Below are 20,033 nucleotides of genomic sequence, written 5' to 3' on the forward strand. Positions count from 1 at the left end.
AGAGAGGGGGGGAAGCAGGCTCCCTGCCGCTTTTTCAGTTTTTAATGAAGACGTTTTCTCCTTGATCTCATGTTTCTTAGGGCCCTGACAGTGGCTATTTTATTTCTTCAATCTATCAATTTTCCCTGGAATAGCTCCTTCATTTCCCATAACCTCAGTCAATATCTGTTTTCTTATAATGTATAGATTCATGTTTTCAGCACAGACATCATTGTTTTGTTCCAGACCTGTTTATTCAACTGCAATGTCTGCATGGACGTTCCTTCCGTTAGCGATAGACAACCTGTATTACGATGGTGGGGTCCTGGTTTCGACCCAAAGCATGGCTAGGAAGCCCTCCTGCTTCACCCAAACCCAAGCATCCCAACCAAATGGATCATTACCCATTTCTCTTATCAACACCGTTCCCCCACCCCATTCCTAGTGTGAGTGGCTAACTTGAGTTTGTCCAGCTGAGTCAAAAACCTGGATGTCTATTTCTATTCTATCCCTGCTTTTCCTTCATGTCCCTTAGACATTAAATAAGTCCTGTAGATTCAATCTCTTCACTCAGATCGCTTATTTCTATTATCTTGGTCTCTCCACATTCATGGGTCCGACCTACCATAATTCCCAACAACCTTCTTACAGATATCTTGGCTTCCAATTATGCTACTTTAAAATCCAAATTTCCACACAGCAGTTAGAGTCATTTTTCCCCAAGTAAAAATGTAATCAGAGTCTTCCTTCTAACTCGTATTCTGAAGTTCCAATTCTACCTTTGGAATGAAGTACACATTGCCTAACATGGCTTATCACACTCTTTATGTTCTTGTAAAGATGGTAAAGTGGAATGCCTCCAGGTGAGGGCTCCTTCTTGTTTTTGTTCCCATTCGTTTGTTTCGTTTGTTTAAAGAAAGAAGAGTTGCTGTTGGAAGGCTTCCTGTTCTAATATGTCTGGGAGTGGACATGGAAGGCATCATGAGGAGTATTGGGGATAGTCACTTGGGCGGGTTGGGTAGTCTCTCTTACTAATGTAAATATAGGTAAGCTTGTGCCCATTGTCTTGAGGAAGGCATAATGGCAGTTTTGAAACTTGACAATGGCTGCCTCTCAGAAGGATGTGACTGGTCTCCAGGGAGGAAGTCAATAGAAGTTCCTGAGTTTCCTAGAAACAAAGGGAAAGAACTTGACCTCTTCTCTGTTGAATTTCAAATTTATTAGAAACTCTTTGATGAATGGATACAGTCTCAGCTGATATCACCTGGCAGCAAAGCTTACCAAGGGAGAAAAGTGAGTTTGAGTGCTAGAGGGCCTCCTATGGAAGCATATTCCTACCCAGGGAGGTCTGGGATTAGCAGGAGGATGGAAGGACTGATCTCGTGGATGTCAGGCCAGCTTTTATCTTCAACTACATCTGTGCTTATGCAATGGGACCATAAACACTTGGGCCATTTTTGCAGGGATAGATGATATTCGTGAAGCCAAGGGCATGGACTCCTCTCCAGGACTAGCCATAGAAATAGCTACATAATTTATGAGGCCCAGGGCAAATGGAAATGTAGGACTCAGTGTTCAATTCAAATTATTGAGAATTTCAAGACACTGGAATATCAAATCAAGCGTGGGTTCTTCTGAGCACGGAGCTCTGTGTGGCTGCACTGGCTTTTAGCAGGCATCTCCTCAGTCAAGTGTTTACATTGGACACCTTCTAACATGGAGTGTAGAGCGCTTGGTTCTTACAAGAATTGATGCCTGCTCCAAGCATGGATTTGTCCATGTCCCCTGTGCTATCTCTGTCGGCACGACGATCTTAGGGCTTATGACCTATTGATATGATATCTGGATATAATATTCGATACAGTATTGCTTCTGACTAAGGAACCCAATTACTGAAAAGAAGATGCAGCATGAGGCACAGGACCACATCCTTCATACTGTTGCTGTAGCACTAAGAAGCAGGTGTCCTGGTGGCACTAGAATGGGATTTGAAGACTTAGCAACACACCAGCCCTGGGATGGCACCATTCATCAGTGGTGCACAGTCACTCAGGCTGTGCTAAACAAATCAATGGCTCATATGGTGCTTTGTCCTCAGTAGCTAGACTAGGTGGATCCAGAAAGCAATAGACAGAAGTAGGTTTGACTTAATCACTTCCTGAGACTTAGGTGGGTTGTTTATACTCTCTGTTCTTATAACCTGAAGTTCTGTTATGTTAGGGGTCCTGATTCCCATTGGAGTGAGAATGCTTCTTCCAGGGCAAGCCTCTGCTTTGTTTTCTGGATTGGAAGCTGCCACTTGCCCATCTGGGGCTCCTCTTACGTTAACCTACCCAGCAAATAAAGGAGTTACTTTATTGTATGATATATTGGATCCTGATTCCTGCGAGGGGCTTCACGGCTGCACAATGGGTAGCAGGAAAGAGTACGTTTGGAAACTCAGAGAAATCATTGAATTTGTTCAAGCCTCCAGATCAGGAGTTGATAAATTTTTTTTTGAAGGGCCAGGTAGTAAATATTTTCAGCTTTATAGGCAATACGGTCTTTGTCATACTACTCAACTCTGCCGTTGTAGCAGTCATAGATAATACGTAAATGAATGAGCGTGGCTGTATTCCCAAAAACGGTTATTTACAAAAACAGGCAGCTGGCCCCAAGGCTACATTTTGCTGACTTCTGCTCTAGATTTAAAGTCAAGCAACCAAGAATTACAGAGCGTAGAGGAAGATGTCAAATCATACCCCAAAGGTGCCACCAGCTGAGTCCAGAATGTGGGCAGTTCTATAAAACAAATGATTTGTTGGATATGAAATGGATATGAAAACAAAGAAAGAAGAAGAAGAATGGCTGCTTACATGTTAAGAAGCATATTAATAAAATCCATGAGGCACCTGGGTGGCTCAGCTCCTTAGGCATCTAGCTCTTGGTTTTGGCTCAGGTCATGGTCTTGGGGTTGTGGGATCCCGCCCCGCATTGAGCTCCACACTGAGCTCCAGACTGAAGAGTCTGCTTGCAATTCTCCCTCTCCCTTTACCCTTCTCCCTGCTCATGGTCACTCTCTCTCTAAAACAAACAAATAAATAAATAAATACATCTTTAAAAAAATTTATTTTAGATCATCTGGGAAAAAATCAAACATAGGTTGGGAGTTACATGATGTTAAGGATTTGAAAAAAAATGTATTGGGTGTGATAATGGCATTGTGGTTGGAGTAAAGAAAATGCCTCATCTGTCAGCCATATATAGTGAAGTATTTAACATGAAAGGGTGTGATATCTAGGATTTGCTTTCATGAGCAAAAGAAAAAAATATTGTGTGTGTTTTGCTGGGGTGGGTATTGATAAAACACTAACAATAGTATGTTGGTGTTAGTTGAAGCTGTTAGATACATGAGGTTTCATTATACTGTCCTCTCTGCTTTTGTTTGAAAAATTCCATAGTGAAGACTTGAAACCATAGCAAAAAATAATTTTAATTGAACAAAAATAGTGATGGCATTGCCATGCCAACTCATTTATTATTTGAGTACCCACTAGATGAAAAAACATGTTGGATGCCCAATTCTATAAGTACAGAACTTCTCAGGTTCCCCTGTGGTCGTTCTGCTTCTGATCCAAATTTTTGGGTAAATAATTTCTCTCACAAGTTGGGTTTTCCACCAGGCATTCTTTAATATTTTTACTAAGCTAAAATATGTCTGCTGAATATGTACAAGAGTACATAAGAGACAATACCCTTTGTTTTCCCTGGTTCTCTCAGTGAAAAACTTAGGGGGGAAATGTTAACTCATTTTCTTTTTTTCCATTTAAATACTGAACACATAGACTTCATCTGCCACATACACCACACATCCAATGGCCATTTCCAGCATTAATGTTATGGGCCTGATCTCTTATACCATCTGAGCTTAGAACTACCTGGAACACTACCTTTGATACCCAGGAACCATCTGTTGACTGCCTAGCTTGCATGCACTCTCAAGTTCTGTTTCTTTCTAAAATATGTCATTTTTGTGAACATTGTGAATTGTGTAAGACTGATGGATCACAGACCTGTACCCCTGAAACAAATGATACATTATATGTTAATAAAAAACATGTCATTTTTAGGTAAGGGAGAATCTTCATCTTTAGCTTTCCTCTCCCATCTTTTTAGTGAATTTTATTGGCTCCAAAGCTCTGATACATGTGATGAAAAGAATAAATGACTTGCCTTTGAAACAAGGTCCGTGGGTTTTTCAAGGACATAGACTGTGGTAAATTTAGCTTTAGAAATTCTAACCTCAACCTTTTTTGAAAGTCAGAAAAGACAATGAATAAAGATTATTAATTAGGACGTGGGGTTGGGCTGAGGAGTTTCGCTCCCTGAATATCCTTCTCAGGGACTGCCTGCTGGATGGGAGGGGCGGGCCCTCCTGAGGAGGACCCCAGATCTCCTCACCTTGACCATCAACCTCAGCCTGCTCAGGACCTCAGCCGAAGCCACAGCCTTTCTTGGGCTTAGGAAGGCAGCTCCTGAGCTCTGCAGTGTCTCCACCTGCCTCCTACCATCTGCTTAATCCTGGCTTAGTCCTGGCCGGAAGTACAAAGGTCCTGAATTTAACACAGGAAGGGTGAACATCTTGCGATTTATTTGTCTAAAGGCGGTGGGTTGCCTTCATCCAATTTATAAAAAGGCACCAAATGTTTTAGAACAGCCCTAAGTCAAAAGCTCTAGGACCAGCTTGCCCAGCGGTTAGCAAAATGCCCAAGACCTGAAGAACAACAGGGAGCAAGATGCAGTTACTTGCGTCAAGCAAGGATGGAAGCAGCCAAGGGCATTGTCGCTAAGACTGGATATCACTGAAACCAGCACAGGTTGACGACACCCAAATTGATAACCAGCAGAGCCAGGGGAGGCCCAGGTTGGTTAAACTCCTTTGAAAAGGAAGGACCTGTCAGAGTCCCAGATATAGACCTTTTCACATTGGTCATCAAAAGAGCAACGGCTGCCGAAGGTTCTGCCCGATGGAGCCCTGAACATAAGGAGATCCTCCACTGCTTGAACACAGTGACTGACTTTGCATTTGGTTTGTTAACGCCTCGTGGTATCTCGTAGGTTGTGTGACTTTGTCTTGTGCTTTCTTTGTGTGACGTGTATGAAGCCAAGTGAAGTGCATAATGAAATTGAGTTTGGAATCCTGAAGAAGCCGCTTTGCAATGGTGTGAAACTTGCTTTCTGACTGTATAAAGCTGACAGTGTGAAAAGACACAACTCGTGTGTGTGGGCCTTCACAGTGTGCACTTGTCAAGACTGGTGAGTTCCACACAGCTCCGCGGCCAATGGAGGCGAGTGGGAGGCTCTCCCCTCCAACCAGAAAGTAGAGTTATGAACCAAATCCTCTCCCACCTCCTCTCGTTCACACCCACCCCACTCCCCACCGCCCCCTCACAGAAGTCCATTCAGCTCTGGGTCTAATGCAAGTCAGTTGTGTTGGCTAAGACAGATCTGAAGTTCTGCATAGGACTCTAGCCAGGAGCCTGTAAACAAGAACTGGAATTCTGTCCCAGAGTGATATCATTTGTCATCCCAGTGAGTGCCTACCTGGTGGAAGCCTGGAGAAAGAAAAGAGTAAAGTAGTATCTGAAAAGAGTAAAGTAGTATCTGAAACAGCCTGTACCTATATATATATATATTTTTTAAGATTTATTTATTTGAGAGAGAGAGAGAGAGAGAGAGTGCGAGCACACACGTGCACAAGTGGGGGGAGGGGCAAAGGAAGAAGAAGACAGCATCTCAAGCAGGCACCCCACTGAGCAGGGAGCCAGACCCCCAGACTCCATCTCACCACACAGAGATCATGACCTGAGCAGTGGGATTTTTTTACAGCCTGAGCCACTCAGGTGCCCCCAGCCTTACCTTTCACTGTCTCATTTAACAAATAGTCCCCAGACATCCAGGCTCCTTGTTGTTCTCATCCTCTGGATTTCTTTCTCAAGGCACCAGATCTCCCCTTCCTCAGAGCTTTGTTTTTGTTTTTGTTTTTGTTTTTTTTTTTTTTTTAAAGATTTTATTTATTTATTTGACAGAGAGAGATATCACAAGTAGGCGGAGAGGCAGGCAGAGAGAGAGAAGGAAGCAGGCTCTCCACGGAGCAGAGAGCCATATGTGGGGCTCGATCCCAGGACCCTGGGATCATGACCCGAGCTGAAGGCAGAGGCTTTAACCCACTGAGCCACCCATGCGCCCCGAGCTTTGTTTTTTTAATCCAAGCATTTACACATCCCTTCAGGCTGCCTAGTTATCCCGAGGAACAATGGAAAAAAGCTGAATTTCCCTGAAGAATGTGCTAGAAGAAGCTTGTGCAGAATTCACATTTAGGGTATTTCCTTTCCCTGAAGAATGTGCTAGAAGAAGCTTGTGCAGAATTCACATTTAGGGTATTTCCATGTCTTAGAGGCAAGTGGGGTGAAGGGGGGGTGATGGACAGGATCGGCCTTGGAATCTAGCCCAGTGCAGGTGCAGTTCTGCTCTGTCATTTGCAGCAAGATCACGTAAGTCACTTGATCTTTTTTTTTAAAATGGTGATGATTATAATGATAACAACTAGACAGTAACTGGAGGAGTTAGCTGATGTATGTAGGCAAATTGCAGACCCATAGTAGGTTCCAAACAAAACAAAATCTTCCCGGCTTCCTCCACCCTTCATATGGTCTTCGCTGAACATTCACCTTGTGCTGCCAAAGTTCTTCATTGAAAAGCTAAACTGATGTAATTCCAACACCCTCCTGACAGTGAGGGAGGAAATGCATTCTCATATGCACAGTCCCAATGGAACGAGAAATGGAGAGAAATAAGGCAGACAGTATTGCTCTTATGAATGGGAATGGGCTGGAGGGATTAATTTACTAAATTAAAGGAATATCTTTTTATTTAAAAAAGTCTATGAGCTGGAATGCCACATGTGTGTCATTTTCTTTGCCTCCTGGCTTTTGTCTTATCTTTTCCTCTGGACATGGGATTCATTGCTGTGTCCCCAGTGAGGTACGTATTCAGACCTCATCCATAAATTTTTCCTTACTTTGGGATAGATGTGTCACCTCCAGCAAAAGCCTGCGTTGTCATAACCAAAAAAGGACACTCAGCAAGTCCCCTATTTATAACTTAATCTTCCAAGCGGTATCTTCACCATACATACATATCAAATGCCTTAAGATGGGCATACTCCTTAACTTGGCAATTCCGATTCTGGGGAATTATTCAAAGGAAATAATTAAAATGTGCTAAAAATGGATGAACAAGCCAGCTATTTATAATTTGAAATGGAATGTTATGTAGCTCTTAAAAATGAGTTACAGAAGAATAATGACATGGATGTTTATAATGAATTTCTAATCAGGAAAACCGGTAAGGCATTTTCCTTTTTTTTTTTTTTTTTTAAGATTTTATTTATTTACTTAGAGAGTGAGCAAGAGGGGGAGAGAGAAAGCGCAGGAGCCGGGGGGAGGGGCAGAGAAGCGGATTCCTCACTGAGTGGGGAGCTGGATGGGGGAATCAATCCCAGGATTCTGGGATCATGATCTGAGCCAAAGGCAGATGCTTAACGACCTGAGCCACCCAGGCCCCTTGCATTTTGCTTTTTATGAACTGGTCTTTATAGAGTCTAAAAGGAAAACAGGCAACTTAGGTAGTGATTATTTCTGGATGAAGGAATTACAAGAAAAATATCCGTTTTAGGTCTTTGTACTTGTCTGTGTTTTATAAGTCTTAGGATGAGCCGTTCCTGCCAGCACAAAGTGGATGATGCCGTCTTTCCATTTAGGGACCTGGAATGCTGTTCCACCTTCTCAGGATATCACTTTCCTCCTCTTGGTCTACTGAAGACATTTTGTGGACATTATGCTGACCAAGAAGGAATCACTAAAAATTCAAGCAACAGGCATTTATTTGGGCAATTAGCACGTCAGGTTGCAAGACACAGATTCAGGTGGAAACCTGGATTATCTTCCAAGGAAGACAAAGAGGGAGCAGTGTTGTGAAGGTGAACGGTCTAGAGAGCGGTTCTCTCTTAGGGACTAAGACCAAGGTAACTGGGATTTGCTGGGTTAAGAAGCAAATGAGGGACTGAAACTTGTCAAATAGAGTTGGCTCCATTTAAAAAAACAAACTACAGTTGACACAATGTTTCATTAGTTTCGGGTGTACAACACAGAGATTATTAGGAAGCCTATACATTATATGCTGTGCTCACCACAAGTGTGGCTACCATCTGCCTTTTGGCTCCGTTTAAAGTGAAGAATGGGAGTGATTCAGGTGTCCTGGTGACAAGTCAGTTGAGTCTGGGCTGAGGGCTTGCAGCTGGCTCAAAGTCCATAAATTGCTCCTGTCTTAATGGCTTCTCAGCTGTATTTTAAAGATTTTATTTAAAGAGACCCTCTTAGCTCAGCTTGCTTGCTCCATTTTGAAATGTTTCCCAATTATTTAAAATTCAGGTGGGCGCCTGGGTGGCTCAGTGGGTTAAGCCGCTGCCTTCGGCTCAGGTCATGATCTCAGGGTCCTAGGATCAAGTCCCGCATCGGGCTCTCTGCTCAGCAGGAAGCCTGCTTCCTCCTCTCTCTCTCTCTCTGCCCGCCTCTATGCCTACTTGTGATCTCTCTCTGTCAAGTAAATAAATAAAATCTTTAAAAAAAAATTCTCTTCCCCACTGTTTGAAAAAAGAAAAAGAAAGAAAGAAAAACTCAGGCTAATATCACTGATTCCCAAGTTCTTTATTTTGCCCAGGCCCCTCTACTTTTAAAATATCTTGGACTTAAAACACACTCATTTCGAAAAGCTTAAAATAATGCTTATTAGCCTGTGGTAAATGCTAAATGTGTGTGTTTTAAGTTGTGTTTTGACTCATTTAATTTTTCACTGCAGCCAAGTGAAGTAGAGGATAATACCTCTAAGTTTGGGATAATGTTAACTGCGAAAAAATAAAATTCAGCTGCGTAAATTTTGAAGATCTTACTGGCATTATTCAATGATCCCTTGAAGCAGGTGTAAAGGTGCTGTGAAGAGCCATACAAAATGGAAGACCTTTATAGGCAGAAAAGGTTGGGACCAAGAAGGTGCCAGCTGCGCTTCAGACAGGTCACCTTCCCTTGGAGCACAGCAGGGGTCTATCAAGCAGGTGACCTCACTCGTGCAGTCCAGGTAATTCAAGACTGGCTGGTGTAAGATCCCACTCCTGGGAGAGGTTGAAAGTGTAATTAAGGCAGGTATAACGTCTTAGTTTGGTGATTTGGGCTTGGTACAAGTGACTCCACTTGAGACCTGTTCTCTCCTTTCTTTCTTCCTCTCCTCCTTCCTTCCTTTCTCTTTTTCTTAAACCTAACTGAAGCTCCGAGATCAGGCAACTTGCCAAGATCACACAGCTAGCAAACAGTCGAGTAAGACCGTGAAGAACCCAAGCAGTCTGACCCTAGAACCTGCGCCCTCTGCTGGCAGCCGTCGCTTACCACAACCTATATGGCATTTCTGGTTTGCTGGCCGCGGTCCATGCTCTCCTGCATGCCGAGCTTCTTAAGGATCCCAGCAACGACATCCCTGGCACCGAAAATCTTCAGAGGTAAATAAATATTTATGGAATGTATAAAGTCACCAATGAGGCTTACCAGGGCTATTAAGTACCGAACCAAATGTTCTATTGTGATAGAGAAAAGGGCGAAGGAAGGGGAGGGAAAGTAGGAGAAAGGAAAAAGAACGTGGCAGAAACAAAGACGAATAATAATAGGAAGAATAAGGAATGGTTATAGAGGGGGGGGGGGGGGAAGGGGGGAAACGAAACCTGTCAAGGCTCCAGGGCCATACAACTGACAGCCCACTCTCTGGCAGAAATCCTAGTTCAGGGATTTTTAAACTTTTAAAAAACTCAGTAGGCTTTTTAAAAAAAAAAAAAATTTTTTTTTTTTTTTAAACTAGTGAAATTTTGTACTGAAGGTTAACATATAAAAAAGATGCAGCTGGGCATGGCCGTGGAGCCTGCTGTATCCCTCCAGGGAACTCCTGGCCTACCCCAGCCCTGCTACAGCCCTGAGACACCGCTGAAGAAATGTTAGGATCTGAGAACTGTTTGAAAGCCACTGACTTCATTCGTTTCTGGATGGTGGTTGCAGGTACGTATGCCTTTGTGAGTCGAGAGCCCTTATCTCCAACAGGACCAATGTTAACATTTGCAATCTGTGTCTGAGAAACCATTTCATACCACACTAATTCCAAAATCAGTCATTACAATCAGGGAAAAGAAAATGAAACAGTTACATAAGTATGGAACTTATATAATAAATGTTCCCTTCAGAAGCCTTTTTTTTTCTACGTAGGTCTTACTGGCTGAAAAGGTTTTCTTTTTGTTTTGTTTCAAAGAATGATACTGTGATTCTGTATGTCACTCAGGGCTGTCATAAGTGTACGCTTAATCCTCTTTATCGATTTCACCTGTTCTGTGACCCGCCTCCCCTCTGTCAACCACCTACTAGTTCTCTCTGTATTTAAGAGTCTGTTTTTCAGTTTGTCTTTTTCTTTATTTGTTTCTTAAATTCCACGTGTGGGTGAAATCATACGGTATTTGCTTTCTCTGATTTCTTTCACTTCGCACTATACCCTCTCAATCCAACCATGTTGTTGCAAATGGCAAGATCTCATTCATTTTTATGGGTGAGTAATATTCCTTTGCATATATCCCGCATCTTCTTTACCTACTCACCTATGGGTGGACACTTGGCTTGCTTCCATATCTTGGCTATTGTAAATAATGCTGCAGTAAACATTAAGGTACATATATCTTTTCAAAGTAGTGTCTTTGTTTTCTTTGGGTTGATACCCAGTAGTGGAATTACTGAATAATATGGTAATTCTATTTTTAACTTTTTGAGGAACTTCATACTGTTTTCAGTATGGCTGCACCAACTTGCATTCCCATCAATACTGCACACGGGTTTATTTTTCCCCCCATATTTTCACCAACACTTGTTATTTCTTATGTGGTTTGATTTTAGCCATTCTGATATGTGTAAGGTGATATTTCATTGTGGTTTTGATTTGCATTTCCATGATGAGGAGTGATGTTGAACATCTTTTCATGAGTCTGTTGGCCCTCTGTATGTTTTTGTTTTTCAGGGCCTCTGCCCATTTTAAAATCAGATTATCATCATCATCATCATTATTATTTTTGATGTTGAGTTGTAGAAATTCTTTATAGACTTTGGATATGAATCACTTATCAGATATATCATTTGCAAATATTTTTTCCCATCAGTAGGTTGCCTTTCTGGTTTTGTTGGTGGTTCTCTTCACTATGCAAAAGCTTTTTTAAATTTTGGTATAGTCCCAATAATTTATTTTTGTTTTTGTTTCTGGCTAAAGAGTTTTTTTAACTTTAGACTTCAAAGGCCTTCTTTCCTGATAAATATTCCTACAGCAAATGTAGGCAGTTGCACTGCTCCCAGGATTTTCAAACTGCTTTTAAAATTAGTATTATTTATTCTGAAACTTAATAATTTAATATTTATGAGTGCCTCTGAAAATCTGTGAGTGGAAGAAAGTTGGTAGGGGTAATTTTCCAAGGTAGCTTTATCTTCTCCAATGATTCCTCTTCAAAACACAAAGCAAATCTGACTTCAGCCAGCTGGTCATTAATGTTAATCTACTTATTGCTGCAGCAGGCTCCATGATAGAGTTGCTCAAAGTCATTAGTAATCATGCATAAAAATGCTGATCGTGACTATGAGGTTAAGGAGGGTTATAATAGCAAGATTTTTCAGGTCAAATTAATATACTGACTTAAGCCTGTGTATTCACCTAGAGCTATGTTTGAGTGAACAAGTCATATTATTTTTAGTCATAACAGATATGGTTGGGTCTTATAGAGGACTAGAAGGAGATATTTCTGTAAGGTAGGTTGTCTTGTAAATGTCTCTTATACTAGTTTCCACATCCAAGACAGAATGTGTGAAGTAGACTATAATTTCTACCACCGACCATGACCTTGTGGTAAAGTCATGTTGGTAAGTAGAAAGGACTCTCCACATACCCACCGTATAACCATGTTTCCTTTAAATAAGTGTTGCATTTGCAAATAAACCAACTTTGATGTATCTTTGATATTTCCATTGTTCAGTGAATCAGGAAAATAGCTGCCATTTACTAAAAACTTTCTAAACTCAATCATCTTACTAGTTTGACATGCACCATCTCCTTTTAGTCTCAAGATGACCCTATGAGGTAGGTGCCATTTTTATAAAAGTGGCTCAGGAAAAAAAAAAAAAAAAAGACTCAGAATCTTTGACTTGCCCAAGGTGACACAGCTGCTTAGAAGCATGGTGAGAATTCAAACTGGTCCATCTGACCCCAAGCCCACCCTCTTGACTGCTCTGCTAAATCAACCCTCGCCATGTTTTCCAGTTAGAACGGTATCTTTATTCATTAAACTTCCACAGTCTAGCACATAGCACGCATTTACGACATGTTTGTTTAATGATTTAATGAGTAAAAAAGGACAATCTGATTTGAGTTGTGAGTAGCCAAAATGATACACTAATTCTTAAATAGGTATAAGCCCTACTTAGGTTTTTTTTTTTTTGCTTTGTTGTTTTGTTTTTTAAGATTTTATTTATTTGAGAGAGCGTGAGAGAGAGGGATCACAAGTAAGGTGAGGGGCAGAGCTAGAAGCAGACTCGACTCCCTGCTGAGCAGGGAGTCTGTTGTTGGCCTGGATCCCTGGACTGTGGGATCATGACCTGAGCCAAAGGCAGACACTTAACCGACTGAGCCACCCAGGCACCCCAAGCACTATCTAGTTTTCTCCATCCCTACTGCCAGCAGTTGCTCCAGCCACCATCCATTTTGCCTGGCCTCCTTCAAAAACTTTGCCCTTTCTAATCTCTTTTCACAGCAGCAACCAGAGAGAGCACTCCGAAATGCAAAATGTGTCCCCTTTCATCCTCATAACACAATCTTCCATCTTTTTCTAGTGCTTCTAGGATGGAGGCCCAAACCCTTAACATAGGATACAAAAGCCCTTCCAACCTTAATCTCCCACCATGTCCCCCGCGGCCCCCAGCAGTCCAGCCACTCTGACTGGGCTGGTTCCTGCCACAGGAATCTGCTCATGCTGTCTCCTCTGTTGGAAATGCACTTTCTTCTTCCCTCCATCTCTACCCCCAGTAATGCCTCTTTATCCCTTAGATCTCGGGTCAGTTGTTCTTACTTAGAAGCGATCCTTCAATCCCTCAGTTTTGATCAGATTCTTCCAAAGTTCCCTTTTGATGGCACCTTGAACTTCTGCTTATTAGCACTGATCACAGCTGCAAGATTACATTTCTTTGATTTATTTTCTGTTTCACCCATTCATACATAAGCTCCATGGGGCAGAGGCTCTGACCATTTTCACTCAGTTTTTTTTTTTTTTTTTTTTTAAGATTTTCTTTATTTATTTGACAGAGAGAGATTACAAGTAGGCAGAGAGGCAAGCAGAGAGAGAGAGGAGGAAGCAGGCTCCCTGCTGAGCAGAGAGCCCGATGCGGGACTCGATCCCAGGACCCTGAGATCATGACCTGAGCCGAAGGCAGCGGCTTAACCCACTGAGCCACCCAGGTGCCCTTCACTCAGTTTTTAAAAAAAAGATTGTATTTATTTATTTGACAGAGGCACAGAAAGAGAGGGAACACAGCAGGAGGAGTGGGAGAGGGAGAAGCGGGCTTCCCGCTGAGCAGGAAGCCCAGTGTGGGGCTCAATCCCAGGACCCCAGGATCATGACCTGAGCCAAAGGCAGATGCTTAATGACTGAGCCACCCAGGTGCCCCATTTCCACTCACTTTTGTGAAGACCTTCAGTTCGGTCCTATGGTAGTTACTCAATAGATATTTAATATTCAAATATAATTAGAGCTGGGATGTTGTGAGTTTGGGTTTTCTCGTGTTCTCGTTCTTTATCCTTATAATCATCATCTAATATTTCTGGAGCAACTCTTTTGCTCAGGGCACTTGGCTGTTTGGAATGGATTTTTAAACTTTCAGCACGTCTGTTGCTAGGGCTCAACTCTAGGGAAGCCCACAGGGTTCGGATTAGAAAAAGCAGAGCACATGTGTGCTGGGCAGGTAATAAAGGGAAAAGTAGGTCCCAGAACGGCTGGGTCCCTGACCACCTGCAGGCTGGCCTCCTCCTCTTCTCATTACCACCCTCCGTTTTCCTTCAAGTGGGAGAGAAGGCCAGTTCAGAACGCAGCCTGCCTGCTGACCTGGGTGCTGCAGAGGGCCACTGATTAAAGCTGGAGATGAAACCCTTTTTCTCAGTTTCATCTTCTTGAATGTAACACCAGCTGTGTTTTAAGCTGAGTTCCCGCATACCTGCTGGGAAGTTGGTTTCTACCAAATACTAAGAAAATGATGACAGTTACTCGTTCGAGGGAGAAAGATGATCAACTCATAGGAGTCCAATGTTTTCAATTAGGTGTGAGTCTTTTAGCCACTGACCAGTCAAGGGGTTAAGAGCAAAAGTGTGTGTGTTTGTGTGTGTGTGTGTGCGTGTGCGTGCGCATGTGCACGTGCACGTGTTGAGCAGTGTGGATCTGGGGTTCTCTATTTCCAAAGCATCTATCACTGTGGGCAAATTCAATTTCATGAAATGGAAATGGTGGGTATCGTGCCGGCTCTTGAAATTACTCTGGGGTCCTCCATCCGCTTGGTCTCTGAGCCCTCTGGCTCCCTTTGTAAAACTAGAATCTAGACAAGCAGACTGAATGCTTCCTCCTTGACCACATTATTAAAAAGTATGATTTCTCACCAAAAAGGACAGAAACGCCCAAGAAAAGGACAAAGCTTTTCTCTCCAAGAGCATAGCATGTTGATTTCCTAAAAGCATTCACCCCAGAGAAAAGAAAAGATTCAGTATGCAGTTATCTTTCCAAGAGAAAAAAAATGAAATGTGCTAAGATGGGTATTTCTATTCAAACTTTGCACATCACATCTGCCCTACATTACTAGCATTCTCAAGGAGACAGAGTTTTGTTTTCATTTTCTTTTCTTTTTTTTTTTTTTTTAAGCTTCTCTTACTATTTGAATTTAGAAATGTTCAAATATTAGGTACTGAGAGCTTTGGGGTTGGACTGTGGAGTTTATAATGAAATGTGTCTCACCCTGATTTCTAGGATAGCAGGCACACAAATATGTGGAAGCTAGAAGCTCCCTATCAAAGTAAAGAACGTTTACCTTTCTAGGTTGTCAGTACAAGTTGTTAAGGTTGATAAATCTGGAATATAGCACAGAATTCATCTGGGAATTCATCTGCTAGACCATGTCTGACTTGTTTGCTGTTGAATTCCCATTGTAGAGCATAGTACCTCAGTCCTCAAAAAATGTTCCAACGGAATGAGTAGCTAAATGGTTTTTTCAACATCATTATTATCATGAACACTACCCTCTCGAGCACCCCAGTTCTGGAGGGAATTTCGGGAAAGTTCTTGTTTCTTTAGCTCTGCTTAACTCTTGACACCAGTGCCGCCTGTTGATCGGCACCCTACCCAGTCCCTGAGCTCGCGTCAGAAGGATTTGCCACGTGTCGCATCCTCACAGTGAGTGGATTCCACAATAAATCTTGTTGCTGTAACCCCGGCATTTGCTGTATTTGGATGAAACCTCAGAATGAGATGCTTTTATGCTGAAACCTCCCAGCCTCATTCTTGTGCCTGGGAGCATGCTCCTCTTTTACTGGCCAGTAGGGGTTTTGCTTCAACAGTGGTCAACCATTGGGTAGTGCTGGGTAGACAGTCCGACTGAAAGTTTCACCTCTGCCTGATGCCTTCTGCATAGACTACATGGACCTTGTACCTTGGAGAAATTAGCAATATTAATCCATACTTACTGGGCTTTTATGTGCTTGGCATAATTCTAAATATATTGCCTGTTCTAGCATATTTAATCTTCATAACAACCCTATGATGAAGGTACTTTTATAGTCTTCTTTAAAGATAGGGAGATGGAGCACAAATAGACAAAGAAATTTTTCCTAAAATTAAACAGCAGCATGATTCAACTCCGTTCATCTCATTTTGGAGCTCATGTCCCTAAATACTGTGTCATAACTAGTATCCCTGTTGGCAAGGGGATTATTCAGTCATCATATGCTGATGAGCTTTAGCAGCTGGTTACCATTCTGCTTGGTTGGAAGTCTCTTCTGATTAGTAAATATTGTGAATATCAGCTCTTCCCTTTAGACATTGTGAGGGAGAGTCCTGGCCGTGTCTTGGCACCTGCTATGGGGCTGAGTTCCTTGATGCCACTACACCCAGTGCTAGATTCTGTTCCTTCTGGACTAGTCCCACCACAAGGGGCACATTGCTACAGGAAGTATGAAGAGGATACTGTTTTTTTTTTTTTTTTTAATAAACATATAATGTATTATGAGCCCCGGGGTACAGGTCTGTGAATCACCAGGTTTACACTTCACAGCACTCACCGTAGTGAAGAGGATACTGTTAAGGCAAGCCTTAAGTATAAAACAATAGGTCTGATTCAAGGTGGCTTATACACAAGACATCAGCTAAGAGGTATAGACAAAGCCATATAGAGGTTCAGAGAAAGCGAAATTGTTGAGATTGCTCACAAAGGAGGCAGAACTTGAACTGCGCCTTGAAGAAAAGTTGGGCCAATAGTACAGTGAAGAGAGATTAGAAACCCTGTGTGTCCAACAACCAAGTCAATCTAAAATGGCAATCAGCAGAAACAACTGCTAATCAGCAGAAGGGGTCAAATTCAAGCTCTAACCATCTACTAGGCAGAAGCTGATTAAAACTAGAAGTGAAATTTTGGTCCTGCATATCCTTTGCCAGAACACTAACAAGCTCTTTCTTATATGTAAAACTGAGGACAGTAGAGATTTTTTTTTTATTAAGTTCTACTAGTATCTGTGACTCATACGTGTATGGGGAAAAGATAACCAGATGAGTTCTTGTGATACCCAAGAGAATGAAGTAGACGTCCCTAACAGGACACCGTATGTTCTTTTGGGGGAGGGGAGAGTAGGGTGACTCCCTTAGATCAGGAAGAGAGAGCGGGCAGGAAAGCATGTAAATCCAAGCGCCTGGGTTTTGAATCTAGTCTTTGTCATTTATTGGGATGTTTAGATATGTTTATTTAACACCTACTGTCTTAGTCTGTTAGGGCACTATAGCAAAACACCATAAATTGGGTAGCTTATAAAGAACAGAAATTTATTTCTCACAGTTCTGGAGGCTAGGAAGTCTGAGATCAAGGAGCCAGCAGGTTTGGTGTCTGGTGGGACCCCAGCCTTCCTAGAAGGCTGTGTTTTCACTGTGTCCTCACATGACCAACGGGGCTGAGGAGCTCTTTGGGGTCTCTTATAATAGCACTAATCCCATTCAGGAGGGCTCCGCTCTCATGACCCGGGCACCTCCCAGAAGCCCCTCCACCTACCACTTTGGACGTTAGATTTCAACAAATGAATGGGGGGGTGGTATAAACATTCAGTCCATGACACCCAGACTCTCAGTTCACTTCTCTCTGAGGAAGTATAGAGAAAAGGTTTTGCTATAGACTGCCTGGGTTCAAATATTCACTCTGCCATGTTGTAGTGGCAAAATTTGGATGCAAGTTTTTTTTTTTTTTCCTAACTTCTCACTGTTCCAGTTTCCCCATTGGTAAAATGAGATAAATAATAATCCATAAAGTTATTGCAGGAATCACTGAATTAATTTAAAAGTTAAAATAGTGCCTAGCATGGGGAGGTGCTCAACAAATGCTAATTATTCTTAAAAGTTGCCAAATGCAGGTAATGACATCTACCTCTTAACTGTCTTTCTCATGAGAATTCCATAAGATAAGCTATAATGAAGTCATCTGGTATAGAATAGATACTCCATAATTGTTGACTCCCTCTCATTACCCCAGCCATAACTCCCAAGTACCAATGGAAAATATGGAAAAAGCAAGGCACGTTTCAGTAGCATTAGCTCTAGTCTATGTTCGTACTTCATTGGAAACCTATCTTGAAACAAGCTTGAATCAATGGCAGAAAAAGGACAGTCTTTTTTATTTTTGTTTTCTTAATTTTTAATTTTTATTATCTTTAATTATTTTAAAAGCTTCCCTGAGCTCTAATTTGTATACAAAAAAACCCCTGCACATTTTTAATGTATATAATTGGATAGTTTCAACATATGCCTACCTGTGAAATCATCACCACAGTTAAGGTAATAAACAATCCATCTCTTTCAAAACATTCCTCTTGCAACCTTCTTCCCCCTTCTTTTTCTGTGGTAAGTACACTTAACATGTAAGATTGACCCTCTTAATAAAATTGTTAAATGTAAAATATAGTAGATAGGCACCAGTACTACAGGCACGATGTTGTATAGCAGATCTCTAGAATTTACTCATCTAATGTAACTGAAACTTTATACCCATTGAACAACAACTCCCCATTTCTCCATGCTTCTGGCTCCCTGACAACCACCATTTTACTCTTTGTTTCTAGGAGTTTAACTCTTAGAGATACCCCACATAAGTGAAGTCATGCAGTTTTTGCCCTTCTGTGACCGGCTTATTTTACTTAGCATAATATCCTTCATGTTCATATGCAATATCCTGTTCATAATATGTTCATAATATGAACAAGATATTGCATATGGCGGAATTTCCTTTTTTTTTTTTTTAAAGGTGGAACAAGATATATCTATATCTATCTATATTTATCCATATCTTTGGATGTATGGATAAGATATCCATATATCTAAATGTATACAACATTTTCTTTATCCATTTATCCATTGATGGACTTTAAGCTTTTTCCTATCTTGACTATTGTGAATAATGCAGTGAATATGGGAGTGCAGATATCAAAGAAGACTTGCAGATGGCCAATAAGCATATGAAAAGGTACTCACCATCACTAACAAAGGAATGCAAATCAAAGCCACAAAGAGGTATCATCTCACACCTGTTAGGATGACTTCTTTTTTTTTTTTTTTTTTTTTTTTTTTTTTTAAAGGTAAGTGTTGGCAAGGCTCTGAAGAATTAAAACCTTTGTACACCATTGGGGGGAATGTAAAATAGTGCTGTCGCTGTACAAAACCGTATGGACTTTCCTCAATAAATTAAAAACAGAACTACCATGTGATCTAGCAAATCAACTCCTGGTATATATCCAGAATAATTTAAATAGGATTGTCTTTTTCCCTTAATTTCCCTTAAATTCATGTGTCATTATTCACAGGTGCTTATTATGGTCCAACATATGTAGCATTTATGGGAAAAAAAGATCACTACATTTTCTCTATCCTTGAAAAACTTCAATTTTGTTTCAGAAAGGTGATCTTTGCCACCCAAATTATCACCAGAAGGTAAGAGCCCCCAGGCAACTGGCAATATTTCTTATGCTATGTGTTAGAGAGGAGGATAGATTGGTCATTATTCCTCAAGCACCCCAGAGGTTTTTTCCCCCTACCACATCCGTCCATGAAGAGTTTCAGATATTTGTGCTCTAAATTTTTGATGGATACGTCCAACTTTGAAGCTCGATGGACTCTGAAACCAGATTGTTAAATACCTCATCCTGGCTCTGCTCCTTACTAACTGTGTAACTTTATCAAATTAAACTCTGGGTGCTCCAGACTCCTCAAATGTAAAATAAGAAAGAAGATAATGGCTGATCCCTGGGGTCATGGTGGGGATCACAAGAGCGAATAGTGGTAAAGTGTTTAGAATAGTGTCTGGCATTGTAGGAAGTCCTATGTATCTGTTAGCTAGCTACCATTGTCTGCTGCTCTTCCCTTAAATATTTTTTCAGGGAGGAAATATTGTTCTTATGCTGGATAAAACTGTCTTTGTTAGGCCACAATAGACAATTCGGACTCTTTGTTTCAAATCAATCTGGATTTGTAAGTTTAAAATGTCTAGTCCCCAAATACCAATTACCCTTTGTATATTGATTGAAACCTTGGACTTCCCCTTGTTGGTGAGGCACCAGCACCCGGGGAAGCTTCTCTCTGTTCATTTCCTCCCCGGTGAGCTAGCTGCTATTTC

This window comes from Mustela nivalis (genome assembly GCF_964662115.1).
Source record: "Mustela nivalis genome assembly, chromosome: 10".
In the NCBI taxonomy this organism is placed as follows: domain Eukaryota; kingdom Metazoa; phylum Chordata; class Mammalia; order Carnivora; family Mustelidae; genus Mustela; species Mustela nivalis.